The following is a 19,799-nucleotide window of genomic DNA, read 5'->3' as shown; positions in this document are numbered from 1 at the left end:
TGCAAATGGTATACCATCTACATTTTGAAAGAAAAGTTGATTGAGTTACAGGAGGAAATAAATAATAAAGTTATACTAGTATACTAGGATACTATACTTTGCCCTCTCAGAACTAGATACATCTAACCAAAAAGAATAGAGGAGAAAGAAGTTAAGGAGGTGAATGAAATTCTGGAAATGTTGAAGACTGAATGGGAATAAAAGGGGGTATACCTTTTTCTAAGCAGTATATGTCACCTACACAAAAACTGACCATGTATTAGGACATAAAAACCTCACAACCAAATGAAGAAAAGTAGAAATGGTAAAAATTTTTCTTTTCAGATGATAATGCAATAAAAATTGCATGCAACAATAGACAATGGAGAGATTAAAAATAATTGGAAATTAAATAATCTAATCCTAAAAACAAATGGATCAAAGAACAAATCATAGAAATAATTGATAACTGCATTAAAGAAAATGACAACAATGAGGCAACATACCAAAACTTATGCGATGCAGCCAAAATAGTACTTAGGGGAAATTTTATATCTCTAATTGCCTAAATCAATAAAATAGAGAAAAGCAGATCAATAAATTAGGCATACAACTTAAAAAACTTAGAAAAGGAACCCAATTACACCCCAAATTGGATATCCTGAAAATCAAAGGAGGGATTAATAAAATTGAAAGTAAAAAAACCATTGAACTAACAAATAAAACTAAAGCTGGTTTTTTGAGAAAAAAAACAATAAAATAGATATATCACTGAACAATTTGATTTTAAAAAGGAAAGAAGAAAACCAAATTACTAGCTTCAAAAATGAAAGGGGTGAATTCACCACCAGTGAAGAGGAAATTAGGACAATTGTCAAGAGCTATTTTGGTCAATTATATGCCAATAAATTTGACAATCTAAATGAAATAGATGAGTATCTATGAATAAATTACCCAGATTAACAGAAGAAATAAAATACTTAAATAATCCACTCTTAGAAAAAAACAGTTGAACAAGCCCTCGTTGAACTTCCTAAGAAAAAATCTCGAGGACCAAACGGATTCACAAGCAAATTCTACCAAACATTTAAATAATAATTAATCCTGATACTACAAAAACTATTTGGAAAAATAGTTCTACCAAATTCCTTTTATGACACAAGTATGGTTCTGATACCCAAATCAGGAAAAGTCAAAACAGAGAAAGAATATTATAGACCAATTTCCTGGTGAATATTAATGCAAAAATTTAAATAAAATACAAGCAAAGAAATTACAGAAATATATCACAATGATCACACTCCATGACCAGGTGGAATTTATACCTAGAATGCAGTGCTCATTCAATATTGGGAAAACTGTCAACATAATTGACCATATCAATCACAAAACCAACAGAAATTAAATTATTATCTCAATTGATGCGGAAAAAGTCTTTAACAAAATGCAGCACCCCTTCCTATAAACACTCGAGAGCATAGGAATACATGGAGTTACCTTAAAATGATAAATAATATTTGTCTAAAACCATCAGTAAGCATTATCTGTGATGTACTCTGATTCCAAGTACTATCAAGAGTGAAATAAGGGTGCCCATTATCACTTCTATTATTTAATATTGTACTAGAAATGCAGCAATAAGAGAAAAAAAAGAAATCAAAGGAATTAGAATAGGCAATGAGGAAACAAAACTATCACTTTTGGTAGATAATATGGTGTTATACTTAGAAAATCCTAGAGAACCAACTAAAAAACTATTTGAAATTATTACCAATCCAGCAAAGTTGCAGGATACTAAATAAACATGAATCTTCAGCATTTTTAGATATTACCAACAAAATCCAGCAGCAAGAGACAGAAAGAGAAATTCCATTGAAAATAACTATAAACAATATAAAATACTTGGAAGTCTACAAACCAGGAACTAAAAGGACACAAATATAAAACACTTTTCACATAAATAAAGTCAGATCTGAACAACTGGGAAAATACTGATTGCTCAAGGGTAGGCCAAGCCAATATAATAAAAATGACAATTCTACCTAAATTAATCTATTTATTCAGGGCCATAGCTATCAAACTATCAAAAACTATTTTATAGAGCTAAAAACAATAACAAAATTCATCTAAAACAAAAGCTCAATGATATCAAGGAAATTAATTGTGAAAAAAAATGTAAAAAAGATGATCTAGCCATACCAGATCTCAAGCAATAATTATCAAAACTATCTGGTACTGGCTAAGAAATAGAGTGGTAGATCAGTGGAATAGATTAGTACAAATAATATTATCATACATGACCATAGGAATCTAGTATATAATAAATCCAAGGATCCAGGCTTTCGGAACAAAAATTCATTATTTGAAAAAATACCAGGAAGACTGAAAAATGGTATGGCAGAAGCTAGGTACAGAGCAACACCTCACACTGTATGCCAAGATAAGATCAAGATGGGTACATGATTTTAACATAAAGGGTGATACCATAAAGCAAACTAAGAGAGCATGGAGTAGTTTATCTGGCAGATTTGTGGATAAGGGAAGAATTTAGGACCAAAGAAGATATAGAGAGCATTACAAAAGGTAAAACAGATCATTTTGATTATATAAAATTGAAACATTTTTGCACAACAAAACCAATGCAACCAAAATCATAAGGAAAACAGAAAACTGAGGGTGGGGGAGGAATTTTGCAACATGAATTTCAGTTAGAGATCTCATTTCTCAAATATATAGAGAACTAAGTCAAATTTACAAAAATACAGGTCATTCCCCAGTTGATAAATGTTCAAAGGATAAGAACAGGCAATTTTCAGATGAAGAAAGCAAAACTATCTATAGTCATAAGAAAAAAAAATGCTCTCACTGTTGATCAGAGAAATGCAAATTAAAACAATTCTAAGGTACTACCTTACACCTATCAAAGTGACTAATATGACAAAAAAGGAAAATGTGGGATATTGGAGGGCACGTAGGAAAATTGGGACACTAGTGTATAGTTGGTAGAGTTGTGAACTGACCCAATCATTCTGGAGAGCAATTTGGAACTATGCCTAAAGGATTATTAAATTGGACATACTCTTTGATCCAGCAACATAATTTCTAGGTCTACATCTCAAAGATTTTTTTTTTTTAGAGTCAGAAACTGAGACATTGCTTATTGAAGATAATCACAAAAATGAACAAGTTGAACAGACCTTTCCCTACTGCTGCCACCCTGCCCTGTGCTCCTTCCTTCCTCACTGGGCTCTAGTCTACTCTGGGAGCTCAGGGTTGTAACACACATCCAATGTGGTGGTAGGAACTTCTTGTGCCATCAGGGCCATAGGGTAGGCGATTCACACCAAGCCTGGGCAGGGGCAGAACAGGGGTGGGGCCCCAAGGCCAGGAGGGTGCCATAGTGGGAAATGGGCCCAGCAGGTTAGGAGGTGAGAGAAGTGGTTTGGGCCCCTTAGCCTTTGAGCTAGTATGGGGGCCAGACTGGTGCTGTCTCCCTCCACCCCAGTTCCATTCTGGTGATGGTTTTTTTATTTTGGCCAGCCTCACCACCTGGAAGCGCCTAGGATCTTCCTGCAAGATAGTAAAGGCCTCGCCAGCAGCTTCCACACCTTCAAACTGGACCAGGGCACAGGAATAATGGAGAAACTCAGGATAGTGGGCTGTGTAGGCCAGTACATCTGGGGGTGGGGGGAATGACCTATTTGAACAGAAATATTCATAACAACTCTTTTTGTGCTAGCTAAGAATTGGAAATCAAAGGGATGCCCATCAATTGGGGAACACCTAAGCAAACTGTGGCATATGACTGTAATGGGATGTTGTGTGTTAAGAAATGACAAGCAGGATGACTTCAGAAAAGCCTGTAAAGACTTACATGAACTGATCCATAGTAAAGTGAACAGAACAGGGAAAATAATGTACATAATAAGAGTGACATTATTAGATGACCTGTGAACGTCTTAGCTCTTCTCAGGAATACAATGATACAAGACAATCCCAAAGGAAGAATGTCTCCTTATGAAGAACTGATATTGTTCAGATATAGACTGAAGCATGATTTTTTTCACTTTCTTTCCTTATTTTAATTCTCTTTGCATCTTCTTGTCCTAAATGAATAATATGGAAATGTTTTACGTAATTGTACATGTATAACTTATATCTGATTGCTTACCACATCGTGGGGGTGAGAGGAGGGAGGAGAGGATGGAATTTGGAAGGTTAAACTTCAAATAAAAATGTTTAAAAATTGAAGGAAAAAAGAAACTACTCTATTGGCTTCAGTGCCATTGGTACCCATGTTGCTGACGCTGCCATCAGCATCTCCTGCCCCCATCCTTCTTCTACCCTTCTCTCGGTTCTTGTTCTTGTCAGGTCTAATTGCTTTTAAAATGTCTCCTTTCTCCTTCACCTTTCTTGAGTGCAGAGGAATGGCATGCATTTACCTAGGATGTCCTGGCAAACAACTGCAGACAGCCTGTGCACAGAAGTAATAAGCCCGGGCATTTCCTCCATAGTTGAACTTCGAAATTGTTTACCTTTGTTCATAGTTCAAAAATCCTGGTAAAAAGAATTAACAAATTGTACCTTTTTAAGGTAGCCAAGACTGGGAGGAAGGGACAGACTTTTCTTCCTGTGAGTCCAGTCAATTTCTCCAGGCTGCAGTGCAACAAGCTGAAAGTTAATTCAGTTATGCATACCCACTGAGAGTTAAGAGTTGCCATTCAGGCATGACTCGCTTGACCTGCTCACCAACCATGGGGAACATAGACGAGGGTGCAGCCTGCTATGGCAAACTGCTTTGGATATCTTGATTAGCCACTGATTAACTTCTCACCACCACCACCCCTCCACCTACCCCACACCCAACCTAGAGACTTCCTCTCATTAATTCAGAATAGTCCAGAGGTTTCATGAAGTGTTAGAAGCAGCACTGCGTAATGGATAGAACACTAAACTTGGAGTACAGAAGACCTGTGATTCAAATCTTGCTGCAAAGTACTTTGTAAATATTGAAGTGCTACATGAATATCAGTTATTATTCTCCTTTCATTGAAATGCCTTGTCTAGAGTAGAAGTAAAATCAATATAAGATCAAGATTGTTGAGTTGGATTTCACTGGATTTGAATTTCACAGTCCCATTGTGCAGCTAAGAAACTACTACCTGGTCTAATATGTCCTATTCCTGAAATAAAGTATTTGTACCACAGATAATAACACATAATAGCCACTCAATAAATTTTGGCCCCAAAAAGTTCTAGGCACTGTCAAATGGTTCGATGTCAGCAATCAATGTGATTTTATCAGTGGAAATGATATTAAGGAAGTTGCATTACCATGAAGAGGGCAGCTAGGTGGCACAGTGAAGAAGGTAACAGGTCGGAAGTCAAGAAGACTCATGTTCCTGAGTTCAAATCTGGCCTCAGATACTTATTTACTAGCTGTGTGAACCTGGACAAATCACTTAATCCTATTTATCTATGTTTCTTCATCTATAAAATGAGCTAGAGAAGGAAATGGCAAATCACTCTAGTACCTTCACCAAGAAAACCCCAAATGGGGTCACAAAGAGTTGGGCATGACTGAAATGACTCAACAACATTACCACAAAGCACAGTGAAAAGGGGGCTAGACCTGGAGTAGAGAAGACCCAAGTTCAAGTGCAACATCAGACACTTACTACTTGTGGGACACTGAACAAGTTGCTTAACCTCTATATGCCTCTATTTCTTCATCTCTAAAATGGGAATAATAATACCTCACAGGGTTGCCATAAGGATCAAATGAATGAAAATTTGTAAAGGCATAGAGGCTGTCACATAATAAACATTTGTTTCCTTCTCCCTGTCCATCTGCTTTGCCACTGCACTCAAAGAGATTTTTTTAAGGGATTGTCCTGACTTATTTGCAGCCCACATTTCCTATGCGCATTAGAATGTAAGCATCTTGAGAGCAGGGATTGCCTCTACTTTTCTGTTTTTATTTTCGGTGCTTAGCACAAGGCTTTGCATGTAAGCAAGGGTTGAATAAATGTTTTACTCATTCATTCATTCAACAAATATTTGCTGATTGACAGACACCACCTTTGTCTCTCTGATACTACCACATCCTTGCAGATTCTGCAGGTTATGTAATAATGAAAAATGCTTCATATCCTTGTCAGCTAAATGTAGATCTACTGTTACCCTCCAATAGCCTGAATGCTATACACATCACAAGGGCTTTTTACCTTCTGTACGTACTGCTCAGTAAATCAAAAAGTTACCTTCAAGAGAACACTAGACAATAGTGCCAACAGGCCCTATCCTTTGAATTGTGGCTTTTACGGGGGTTTGGAACCCAGCTTTTCCACAGATCTTTGCCTGCTTTGCTTGACAGTCTTTGAAAGGGTAAAAACAAGGACCTGGCATGGCAAATTTTGAATCAGTACATGGTTGTGATATAGCAGAAAGGCTTTTTGCCTGCCCAAGTGACTTTTGAAGGAAGACATATCCCTAAGTATTTTGAAAAGTCAATAAATAAATGCAGCAAATGATTTTTAGAGTGATGGAAGAGATAAGCAGCATTTCACTTTTTTAAGTAAAAATTAGAAAAAAATGTGTGACAGATTCACATTGTGAAAGGGACTATCCTTTCCTGGGGTTGAGGGGCAATATGGTATAGTGGATAGACTGGTGGCCTTGGAGTCAGGAAGACCTGGGTTCTAGTCTATTTCTGACACATTTTAGCCATGTGTCTAGCAAGTTGTTGAATCTCTGTGCCTGGAACCAAAGAGACTAAGTTCCAGATCTGAACAGTGGATGAAGTTTCCATCTCAATATTTCCCAAAACCAAAAAGAATGAATGTTAAATATGGTTTTTCTAATTCACTCCAAACAACATACAAGGGAAATAAGGAGGGCAAAAAAATCAAGTCAGGAAAAGCTTGTGTTTTAGCAGACAGAGTGAAATTTATTTTGGGGAGAAGACTGAAACCAATGGCAAAAATGAAGTGGTTTTTTTTAGATTATCTTACCATATTAATTATCTTTTTTTCTTCTATGTTACTTGTATCTATAACTGAGAATTGTAGGTATACCATTACTACCTTGAATACTGAATAGGATCATTTCAGCTCCAGTGGGTTTGAAGATGGTGGTATTTTATAGACTTTATTCTGTTTGATAATTTATTATATTTATTATTATCACTATTGTTATTACCAAGTGGTCCTCATTGTTAGAGATTAATTACACAATGCCCTACATTGCTTGAGGGGTGGGTAAAATTAGTGAGAACTGGAGAGAAGAAAGGCCTGAGTTCTTCAAGCTTCCAGAATCAATAAAGAAGACACAAAATGCCAACCTCTCCTCAGGTCCATGAAAGGAGAAACACCATGAGAAGAAGTCAGCATGTCGAGGAGCTGAAAATCTCCAACTTGTCCCTATTCCCAGCTTGCTACACTATAAATTTGGGGGAATTTTCCCTTGAGGGAGATCTAAGATTCTCTGTCTCAGCTGAACTGAGCTATATCACTCTCAAAGGAAGAGCTCCTTCAATCTTTATTGTCTAATATATAATTCCATATGTATGCTTTCTCTGATTTCTGTTTTCTATCTGTTTGGATAAATGGGTTCATTTTCTACTTTTTATATGCGTTCATTGTGGAATTGGCATTTGTTGGGAAGGAGACAAACCTTGGATATATAGCTTGGGCCCTTCCTAGAATAGTAATTGGAAGTGTAGCTTGAATCTAAAAATTAATTCCATTAGACTAACCATATTTAAAGATGATAGATCCAATTCCAGGCACACCTTCCTCTCTAAGGTCAGTCTCTTGTCCCAACCTTCTGTTTCCCCTCCCAATAGGAATCAATGTCTCCCTTGGAGAAAGGTGGTGGAAGGAGATGCTAAAGATGTCTGTTCTTGCCTCCCTGTGTGTCACATTTAGATAAATCTATGTGAGTACACATAACTTCCATGGGGAAAACAAAAATGGCAACATCATGGCCCTTCCCTCATAGATAAGTAGACAGATAGGTGGGTAGAGCCCTAGAAAGGAAAATCTCAGCCTACTCAATATATTAAATGCATCTTTTTTTCACAAGGGACATTAGAACAAGTCCCATTGTCATGTACAATGCTGATGGGTCATCCGCACCACAGCTGAAGTGATCACTAATCACCTACAAATACCAAAGAGAATTGGTCCACTATATGTAGAAAAATAACTATCCATTCATGGGATTTGGTAGGATTTCTTTCATTTTCATACATAGAATTATAGCAAGTTACTCGACTCTAGTGCACACGAGTGTATGGTGTACGTTATAGAAGAAAGAATGCTAGATTTAGAGTCAAAGAAAGGTTCTGTGTTCAAATTCTCCATGGCTCTGCATTGGACCTTGGGAAAATCAGTCCATTAGATAAGTGATCAAAAGATAGAAGAAATGTAAATGATTAAATCCATGCTGGAAAGTGATCCAAATAATAGCAAGAAATGATAAAAGAAAGACTAAAACATTTCAAAGTTTTGCCTCACATCGATCAAATTGACAGAAATTATTTTAAAATGGAAATAGTTTTGGAGAGGTTGTGGTAATGCATACATATCAATAACCTCTAAAGGTTAGAATTCATTCAACTGTTTGAAGAAGCAAGTAATAACTATGCAAGAAAAGTCACTAAACAGTTTGTACCTTCTGACTCTGTGATCACATAAGTGGCAAGTTACTCCAGGGAGCTAAATGATGGAAAGGAAGGTCCTATATTAAAAAAAAAAAAAAAAGCATTCTTTGTGGAGAGAGGAAGAAGAAGTGGAGGAGAAAGAAGAGGGAGAGAAGGAGGAAGAAAAGGAGGAACAGAAGAAGAAGAGGAGAAAAAAAGGAGGAGATGGGGAGGAGGAGGAGAAGGAGGAAAAGGAAAGGAAGGAGGAGGAGAAGGAGGAAGAAAAGAAGGAGGAGGAAGAGGAGGAGAAGGAGGAGGAGGAGGAGGGGGTAGGAAGAGATTAGCTGACCAATCAGAAAATCAGTGGACAAATTGGGATATATCAATATAATGGAAGATTATGGAAATAAATAATGGAAATTTTAAAAATAAACTAGGAATTCTAAGAAACTAGAGAAGAATTATATGAAATGATGCCAAATAAAGAACCAAGAAAACAATGACTACAACAATGTAAAGGAAAACATAACTAAAAGACATTGGAAATGAGATCAATACAATGATTAATTGTGATTCCAAATGACTAATGATAAACTATATTTCTCTCTACTTAGAGAAATCATAGTTAATGTGTTTTTATGTTTGGCTTAACTATGTTCTGGGGTTTGGGGAACAGAAAGGAAAGTGACATTTTAGGAAATTACAGCTATGTAAAAAAAATTAATAAACTTTTCTTTAAAAAGTTATTTAACCTCTATGGGAGATCTAAATAATTGAAGAAATATTAATTGCTTGTGGGTAGACTGAGCCAATATAATAAAATTGACAATTCTACCTAAATTAATTTGTTTCTTTGGTACCTTATCAAACTGTGAGAAAAATATTTTATAGAGGAGGTAAAAAAAAGACTCAGAAAATTCATCTGAAAAAACAAAAGGTCAAGAATATCAAGTGAATAATGGGGGAAAAAATGTGAAGGAAGGTAGCCTGGCAATATCAGATCTCCAGCTGTTTTACAAAGTAGTAATCATCAAAACAATCTAGTACTGGCTAAGAAATAGAATGGTGGATTAGTGAAATAGATTAGGTACATAATACACAGTAAGTATATTACAATAATCTAATGTTTGATAAACACAGCTCTGGGGACAAAAACCCACTATTTGACAAAAAACTAAGGAAAACTAGAAAGCAATTTGTCAAAAGCTAGGTATAGACCAACATCTCATACCATAAGATAAGGTCAAAATGGATATATGAGTTACATATAAAGGGTGATATCATAACCAAATTATGGGATCATGGAAATTTTTACTTGTCAGATTTATGAGTGAGGGAAAAATTTATGACCAAACAAGAGATAGACAGCATTGTGGGATATAAAATGGATAATTTTAATGACATTAAATTAAGAGGATTTTGTACAAACAAAACCAATACAGCCAAAATTAGAAGGAAAGCAGGAAACTGGGAGGAAAGGGGTGTTACAGAAAGTTTCTCTGATAAAGGCTTCATTTATCAAACATATGGAGAACTAAAGTCAAATTTATAAGAATTTGAGTCATTCTTCAATTGATAAATGGCCAAAAGATATGAATAGGCAGTTTTCAGAAGAAATAAAAACTATATTCACATTTAAAATACTCTAAATTACTGTTGATTAGAGAAATGAAAATTAAAACACCTCTGAGATACCACCTTATACCTGTCAGATTGACTAATAAGACAGAAAAGGAAAATGACCAATATTAGAAGGGGTGTGGAAAAATTGGGAAACGAATGCACTGTTGATGTGAACTGATTCAACCTTTTGGGAGAGCAATTTGGAACTATGCCAAATGGGCTATAAAACCGTTTATACTCTTAGATCCAGCAATACCACTGCTAGATCTGTATCCCAAAAAAGATCAAAGAAAAGGTCAAAGAACCTGTATGTACAAAATGATTTATAGCAAATCTTTTTGTGGTGGCAAAGAATTAGAAATTGAAGGGATGCCCATCAATTAGGGAATGACTGAACAAGTTGTGATACATGATTGTAATAGAATACTATTGTTTCATAAGAATCGATGAGCAGGCAGACTTCAGAAAAACTTGGAAAGACTTATATGAACTAATGCTGAGTGAAGTGAGCAGAACCAGGAGAACATTGTACACAGTAGCAGCAATGCTGCACAAAGATCAAATTTGAATTACCTAGCTCTTCCCAGCAATAGAATGATCGAAGACAATTCCCAAGGACTTATGATGAAAAATGCTATCTACCTTCAGAGAAAGAATAGATAGATTCTGATTGCAAATCAGAGTAATTTTTTAAATTTTCTTTAATTCTCTTGTTTGGGACTGTTTCAGTTTTTTTAGTCTGTGTTTTCTTTTGCAACATGGACAATATGGAAATATATTTTGCATGACTAAACTTGTATAATTTGAATCAAATTGCTTGCCTTCTCAAGGAGGGGGGAGAAGAAGGAGGTAGAAATTTGAAACTCAGAACATTTTTAATGAATGCTAAAAATTATTTTTAAATATAATTGGAAAAATAAAATATAAAAACTTTCCCCCCCCCTAAAAAAGAACTTCTATGGGGCTCAGTTTCCTTATCTACAAAATGAGAGAGTTAGACTAAATGAGCTTCAGGGTCCCTTCCAGCTCTAAATTCAATGACTTACATAGCAGCTCCTTCAATTCTCCAATGTACTAAATTTGGTATCTAAAGCCCTTTATTAATGTCTCCCATATCATAGAATGTGTCTATATTCACCTTGCTATAAAAGAGCAGTATCAAGATTGGGGATCCACTTTGTGTTTTACTCTGGTGCACAAATTTTCCTCCAAAAATAATGAAAGTGATTGAACTGAAATGATTATATATTTCTGGTGGTCATTTCACTCCCAACCCTTTGATATTAAAAAGCTCCAGATTTCCTTTTGCAATATTATGTGTGGGGAGAACAACAAAGGTCTATCCTAGCTAAAAAGTACCACAAAAAGTGAATGACATGTATACATAATGAAGGTTAAAATGTGAAACAGAAACTAGCGGCTCTGATGGCTTCACTTGATCTTTTGCTCTTGTTTCTAGTTTCTTTTGCTTGCCAATCAGGGAAATTCTTAGGAGAGAAAAGATCCTCTTAGTTCTACCTTCTATAGAACTTCTGTTGCTTAGTTTTCCTTTGGAGCGGGGTGCAAACTGCAGGATAGGTTTAGGGGACACAGATTCACAATTAGGGATTTAACAAAAGTTAAAAGGAATTTTTTAATTCTGAATCAGATAATTGTCCGGAATCAATTGAGTGAGTAGTAAGATATCAACAAAATAATGGTTTGATCGTAGCCTATAATATTTTTCTGACTTTTTCTGGTTTTCTAGTTAGATGTGGAGGCTTAAAATTTCTGAAATAGAGAAGCTTACTAGCCACTGCACTCCAAGAGACGGTAGCAGATGGCAGCAGTTAGTCTTAAAGAAGCTAAATGGTCCTGAATATACTAAGTAGCTGAAACTTAGCAAATGGTAGCAGAGAGCAACTTGATAAACATAAGGAAAGATATTAGCATTGATGACATAATGGAGAGTAGAGATGTGAATCCAGTAAAGAATACTGATAGCTCAGTAACGTTAGAGATATGAGTTACCCTTGCCATCTGAATACCCATATGTCTCTATGTGTGTACCCTCTAAGCATGTTTCCTAGTCACATATGTCCTCTGTGTGAACATCTTCCCCCATTGACGGTATGACAACTTAAGGTGATGTGTACCCCACATATGCAATTAAACTATTATCGTTATATTTATTTTGCAATATGAATACCATATCTTTTTGCTTTGAACTAATGTTTTCCAAAAACTAAACACAATGGTAGAAACTCATGTGCTATGGCTTAGAGTAGGTAGTGCTGTAAGGCACAGTGTTCTTCAAACCTGGTGTAGTTTTTCTGGAAGTATATATCCAGGGAGGATGAAGCAGGTGCTACATGTATAAGGACTCTCATGTACAAGAAATCTGAGGGTAAAAAAAAAAAAAGAACTATTTAACCTCAATTTTGTTTTTTCCATCTGAAACATTAGTATGTCTGTGTCTTTTCCAATTTAAGGCAGCAGTGATCTAATTTATGAACCTTTTTCCCAATAAAAAAAATAACAAATGGAAAATTTAACATGGAATTTAGGAGTCTTTGGAATTAGCAGGTACATACTGACAGATTTACAGAGGGCAACGCACTGATAGCTACATTTTAGGAGTGGGAAACAGCTGCTCCAAAGAAGTAGTTTATGTTTCCCATATCACTGAGAGCAGAAAGCACCACACTCATCCAGTGCCCTCAATAATCGTTGCCTAAAGCTGTATAACAAAATCCATTCTCTTGGATATGAACCACTTTACCATTTTTCCCCATTAAAATCATGGAGAAAAGAAAATTGCCCTATGAAGATACAATTAAGAAAACAACAGGCTTTCAGATTAAGAAGCTTTAAATATGTGACATGAAAACAAGGTCAAGTAGCCACAATTCCCAACTAAACTGTAGCTTAATCCAGCTACCAAGAAGTCAACAAGCTCTTCCTATGTACCAGGTTTCTGTCATGTCAGGCCATGGAATGGCCTTCCTCATCCATACTTAGCGGCTACCCCAACAAGGGTGAAATCTTATTCCTGGAAACAGTCAAAACCAGGCATGCAGAAAAAATTAATAGAGTTAGAGCAATTCTGCAAAAATACGAAGCAAATGAGGTGGATTCTCTTTTCTCCCAGGCTCCTAGGGAGTTCTAATAAAGAACTTAAGAGCAAAGAAAATTGGAAATTATCCAGTGAAATTGGCTTATGGAGACTACCCAAATTGACTTGACATTTCACCCTCTGTTTTAAGCCTCTATTTTCCCTCCAGTAACTTTTTGGTTATGCATTATCTGGTTTTGGCTGTCTACACTACCCACTTCATCAGATAGTTGCTCAACTCCTCCACTTGGATTAAAGCCGGGTAGGTCTGACTTAAGAAGATTGATGAAGACAGCTAGTGTTCTCTTTTGATCTCCAGAGCAGTCCATATTCCACTGAATAATCTATTGCAAATCCTGCATACAGGGATTGACATCAACTCCAAATCGTGTCATAACAAGACACTTCTCAGATTTATTCCAGACTCTGTGAATTCTTAATTAATCAGAGGTCTATATTTCAGTTTGGTCAGTGACAAGACATTTTTCCTCGGTTGTCTTCTCAAGAGCTTTGAGGGTCCCTGGAGTAATTTTTCTCCTCTGAAATCCACACTTTATAGGCCAAATGTTCTAACTGGCAATCTGCCACTAAGGCCTAAGCCTTGCAGATGTTTTCTTGTGACCACACTAAATACCACTCCTCTGAGAAACAGCCTGATAAGTTAGCAGTAAATTTAGGACTCTGGAGTGAGATAAAGAACTCAAATGCAGCTCATTTTACCTACAAGTCTGAAGGAAGGCTTTGAAATGCTCTGAAGCAGTGAGTACTCAAGTATCTGTGATAATGGGTAAGAATCACATCAATAAATCTAAGTCAAAAATAATCCCCAAACCACTTTCCTACTTAACAGTTTCATTCTCCTTCCTCACAAAACCTAGTAAAGCTGCTAACAAGGAAATAGCTGCCAGATGCATTTGACCTTCTTTGACTTCTTGGGATCTAACTTACAAAGGAAAGTCTGGGAGACCAATAAAAATGACAAAATGCAAATAGTAGGAAGGAGAGAGTAAAGAAAACGGTTCAGCTAATGGAAAAAAACTAAAAAATTGGTAGACAGTAAACTCCTTGAGGACAGGAACTATTTTGCTTTCTGTTCTTTCTTTGTAGCACTTGGAACAGTTTCTGCTGCATATTAGGCACTTAATAAATGATTGATGACAACAGGCAATAGTAATATTAATATTTATTAATGATTATTTGTTAATAGTTCACTATATGAATATCGGCATAAAATGTTTTGCTTTCTGGGTTTTATCCCTAATGATATCATAATGATTTTTTTTAAGTTTTACTGATGAGGCAAATTTGTAAGCACCTAAATTTTGAAGAGCTAGATTTATGAAGCCAAAATAGTGTGGAGGGACAGCTTCAACCCAATCAAAACAGCGTAGAATTCTGTGATAGTACCATCTCCCAGAAATTGGCCACTCAACATCTAAAATTCTTCTCCAATCAACCATGGCAAAGGGATTCTTAGATTTTCTCAAATGGAACATTCTCTCACAAGTAGAATATCATCACTTCAGATGTTTGGCAACATGACATATTGTCTTTGGCCTTCCTGTCCCCCATATTTCCTTGCTTGTTATTCGCCATCACCCCTCACCCTCCTTGGAAGATGAGAGAGGAGAGGAAGAGAAAAAAGTACAAGCTGTTCCTTTTCCTTTACCCTCAAACCACTGGACTGTATTCCTCCATTCCCATAAGTGAGGAACATTTCTGGGTAGCTACAAGAGTAGATGCCAAAGCCTATCTTTCTATTTGGAATACTGAACCAAAGGAATGATGATGTATGAATCTTTTTTTAATAATCATCAATCATCATCATCATCATCATGTTTATAAAGTGCTTTGAGATTAGAAAGTGCTTTGTACATACTATCACATCCCCTCAACAACACTGTAAAGGAATTGTTCTTATTGTCCCCATTTTAAAGATGAGGAAACTGAGTTTGAGAGAGGTTGTGTCTTGACCAAGGTCACAGTTAGCTGGTAACTGTCTGAGGGAGGATTTGAATTCAGGCCCTCCTGACTGCAAGTCTAGCACTATAGTTTACAATTATGCTTAAATTTTGCCTAAGTTGTCTAATATTTTAGGATAGTAGCTTCTCAGGGAAAGGAATGCAGAATCACAGAATGTTAATGCTGGAAGGAATGCTCTAACATATATACAGAGTCATAGTATAGGTCTTTTGATTGGTACTGAGAGATGAGATAACTTAGCCAAGATCACATAGCCAGTATGTATTAGACTCGAATTCATGTCTTGCTGACAACAAGACTGGTTTTCTATCCATTGTATCATGCTGCCTCAGGAAAGCACAATCACAGCCTTCTTGAGGCGCAGTAAACTAAATTATCTATCCTAGGATAAATACGCAAAGTATGTTCAGTTTCCCACCTGGGCGAGTTCTCCTGAGATGTTTCCAAGAAGGTTAATTGTAGATGCACCACCAGCACTACTCTCAGCATTATAAAATGTAAATTTTAAAAGCATCTATTTTACATGGGGCATGATGCCAAATCCTACTTAAAACAAGCTAGACAGCCAAGGTGTGTTCATCCTTCCTAGAGAAAGACATCACTCACCCACCCACTAGCAGCTAAGGGCTTTGAGTTTGGTTCTCCCTTTGGTGACAATAAGCTACACCCTACCAAAAAAAAGACCTCATTTTTTTTGCCTAATCTTAACCAATAGTATGCATCTGTGAAGGGCTAGACTGTATTAGGGACATATAATCTATGGCTCTAAAATAGAATTTTTTCTCTTTAATGTTAACTGAGCAACCCACTAGAAGTTCAAACCTAGGACCTTGGCCCCATTAGAACTAAGGGAACAGAGTAGTTATAGACAGATATGCAGAGGATATCCAGATAACATGAAAAAAAATGAGGGAGGAGCCATCAGAAATTATTTCTAACATATAGATGTCAGGTATAAATGTATCTGAGAGGTCTAAAGTAAGCATGTTGCCTATCACTCCCTAACTCCCCCCAAGATAGCAGATTGTAGAGCTGAAGTTAAATTTTAGGAAATAGGGTTCATGTGAGTAGACAACAGTTATGTAACTATGTCCTCATTGCTAATTCAAGAAACATATGATCTGTCCCTCTCCCTGTCACAAATTATATGTATTTCCACATTACTAAGAAAAAGGTTCTATTGACAAATCCTGGTAGCTTAAAGCATTATATAAATGTTATTATTTTTGAAATTAAGCCTCTTGCTCCCTAGTCAACATTAATCATATCTAAATTATTGATAATTACTCATTTTTTTTAATTTAAAAACCCCATGACAAATTCTGCGGCAGTATTTCATGTGTCCAGAAGCCTAGTAGGTATCATTAAGATACCCATGGAATAAAATAAATATTAATGAAATAAAACAAGAAGTGGCTGCATGGAATAGATTTGAGAGTCTGACCTAGAGTAGGGAGGATGTAGGTTCCAGTTCCACCTCTGACACTTACTGATGACACGATCTTGAGTGAATCACTGCTGCCAGGCAACTCTGTAAGACTATAAATCGGGAATCCACATTGATAGAGGGCATTTCCTCACCTGCAAGCTCCCTTCACTGATGAAATTACAGGTCTGAACAACAACAACAAAAGGTGTCAAAAAAACCATCAAAAATGATGCCTCCTTTTAGCAAATAGAGAAATGGAGGTAAAAAGACAATTAGTAAATTACTCATGAGCAAATAGGAAGTGATTTAAAACAACCGCTTTAATTGCTTTGGTCCTTTGTGCATTTTTTTAAATGCTCAGTGCATTTTGAGTGGTTAGTCTATGTTCGTCCTCATCTTGCACCTGAGCTAGCTTATAATTAAACAACCAAAAAACACATACACCTCAAACAACACTACTTTCCCAGCAAGCTCCTTCTCAGAGTTGTTCTGCAAGTTTATTCAATCTTGTCCATGAAGCCATGTGAAATCCGGTACCTTGATTTGGACTCCATGCCTTGATTTAATGTCCTGAGACAATCTTACCCTTATATCTATATGCAAACATAGGTATTTTTTAAATTATATCATCTCCTATGGGGAGGCTAGTTCCCTTCTTGCTACAGAGTTAAATTGACATTTCCTGAAACTTGTGGCTTTCCTCTCACCAAAATGAAAGTGTACCGTCCTTGCTGTGTGCTTTTGCCACATCATTACTGGACTAGCACCATGTGACACCGTCATATGTGGTACAGTCATTAATGAGGACACCAGCCTGCTGAAACAAACAAACCAATTTTTTTTTCCTTTTTCACACAAAAGAAAACTGAGGTCAAGAGTCGAAATAAATTGCTTGAGATTATAATGCAAATCAATGACAAGGTCCTTCTTCCTAGGCTCCTATCACTGGATTAGGCTGCTTTTTGGAAATCTTCCTTTCTTCTAGGAAACAGCTTGTTCAAAATATTTGGTTGGAACTGCCAAAAGTTGCTGTATTTCTACTATAACATAACAGGTAGTTGCCATATGTTCATGACAACTTCAGTGTATTCTCTATCAGATCTCATCAATGTGCACAGTTGGCCAAATAGAGAGACTTAGGTGATTCTGGAATATTTCTGTGGATTTCATGGAGAGAGCTGTGTCCAAAAAATATATTTTGTTGGGAGCAGTAAGTCCGTCACTACTGCACTAAGAAAAGGGTACTCTTCTTGCCCTCTGACTCAGCTGATTATGATTCCAAAAGTGAATTTCCATTGCACTTAGTTCAGACTTAACACTTGAACATAGTAACACTCTGGCCAACAGACTTTGTAAATATCCCTCAAGTCATATGGAAAAAGAAAGTGAATGGCTGTAAGCACTAGAGTTACAACATACTTGTAAATAACATGCACACACACCAATACACATACACACAGATTCCTTCCCCCTCAAAAAAAAGAGGGGGAAAAAAGACAAGAAAAAGAAAGGGGAGGAAAGAAATAGGAATACCTACTTGGACAGAAGAATCTCCCTCACAGCCTGTCTGTCTTCTTATACTATAGAATATGCAGGAGGAAGGATTATTAACCTTTCTAGCCCATTAAACAGCTTCTGTGCATGTGCCCTTGCATTCTCTGTTTTGGTGAAATCTGCTCTGTGGCAATACACAGGAGGTTGTTATGACCAAGAAATTAGGAAATGCAAAGCCTCAAAAATGAAAAGCTAGCACCACCATTTGACTAGAAGTGGAAAAATCTCTCTGAAAAAATGAAAGGCCTGCCTTTTCTCCATGCTAGGTCAGATTTTTCAACTTTCTGAGCATTTCAGGCTAGGGTAGAGGTTTGACAAAAAGTGGAATGTGTGTCATTAATCTGCCAGCAAAACTAATACAGTCCAGCTGATGTGTTTTCTGCCTGTAATAAAGCATAAAGTCTTGACAGGGGTGAATCTAACTAGGAAAAAGCATTTGTTCAGCACATAAATTTTGTGAACCTCAATTAGTTGCTGCTAAAAGCCATATGAAAACTCATGGGAAAGGGATTCTAGTCATGCCATTCAACCATTCCTTCTACCCATTTTCCTTCTTGACACTGAATAATTGGTTACTTAACTATAGTCAGCCTAGCCTAGATTAGCTTCTCCATGACTTTTAAGCCCTTCCCTCCATCATATGATCTTCTTATAAACTGTCTGGCATTTCCTGCAGTGATTTAAGTTTCTCTTTGACCCAGGAGATAAACATTTTGAAGTAGAAAATGAGCTAATAAAAGGACCTGGGAATTTAAAGAGCTTTTGAAACCTGTTTGTAATTTAAGAGTTTGTATCTTAAAGGTCTTTAAAAAATAAAAAAAGCTTAGTTGATGAACTTTGGTTTACTGTAAAAAAAAAAAAACTAAGGAGTTTTTGGGACAGGAGAGGAATAGATAGGAGGAAAAGCATCTCTCATATCTACTTTGCTAGACAAGTTGCCATTTCTTAAATGGAGAAGTTCCTTAAAACAGGAAAAAAGATAGACAATCAAAAACCAAGAAAGACAAAGATAGACAGACAGACCTAGGACAGGTAGACAGAGAGGAAGAGAAACAGAGAGAGAGAATGAGAGAGAAGGAGGGAGGGAGAGAGGGAAGTAAGGAAGGAAGGAAGAAAAGCTAGGGGAGTTGCCCAAGTAGGAAGTTTAGAGGGTTCAAAAGGAAGCCCTTCCTCTTTGTAATTTTAAGATTAGTGACAAGTAAAAGATAAATTATCCAATAAATCAATTCTTTGAATAGAAGTTTAAGAAAAATAACATTAAAAGCTTTTTCTGTATTAATCACTCAGTTATATGATTTGCAGACATTTCTGCCTTTTACTGCCAAATCTTTTGAGTCACTCATATGCCTCAGTGCATAGTTACCTATACATAAGTATATGATTAAAGATACAGTAGTACTTCAACAACTGAGAGATCTGTAGGAAGTACTGTGAAACCCTGTAAAATTATAATAGCTGACACTTACTTTACGTACTGATCTGGGAATATAAAA

At 36.4% G+C, this 19,799-nt stretch overlaps 1 protein-coding gene across 3 annotated transcripts in view; it reads right to left on the bottom strand.

Moving 5' to 3' along the window:
- Positions 1-18,427, bottom strand: part of ESR1 (estrogen receptor 1) — a 456,202-nt gene extending 437,775 nt beyond the window's left edge. For 2 of the 3 annotated variants that reach the window (XM_072643717.1, XM_072643720.1), the window contains exon 1: positions 18,290-18,427. The gene's annotated coding sequence lies outside the window, so the exon portion shown is untranslated. Of the gene's footprint in view, positions 1-12,544; positions 12,627-18,289 lie in introns of all 3 variants that reach the window. The other variant, XM_072643718.1, reaches the window with a different exon arrangement.
- Positions 18,428-19,799: the final 1,372 nt, after the last annotated feature.

This window comes from Notamacropus eugenii, chromosome 2 (assembly GCF_028372415.1).
Source record: "Notamacropus eugenii isolate mMacEug1 chromosome 2, mMacEug1.pri_v2, whole genome shotgun sequence".
Lineage (NCBI taxonomy): Eukaryota > Metazoa > Chordata > Mammalia > Diprotodontia > Macropodidae > Notamacropus > Notamacropus eugenii.
Note: the sequence above shows the minus strand (reverse complement) of the source record. Positions and strands in the feature narration are given on the sequence as shown.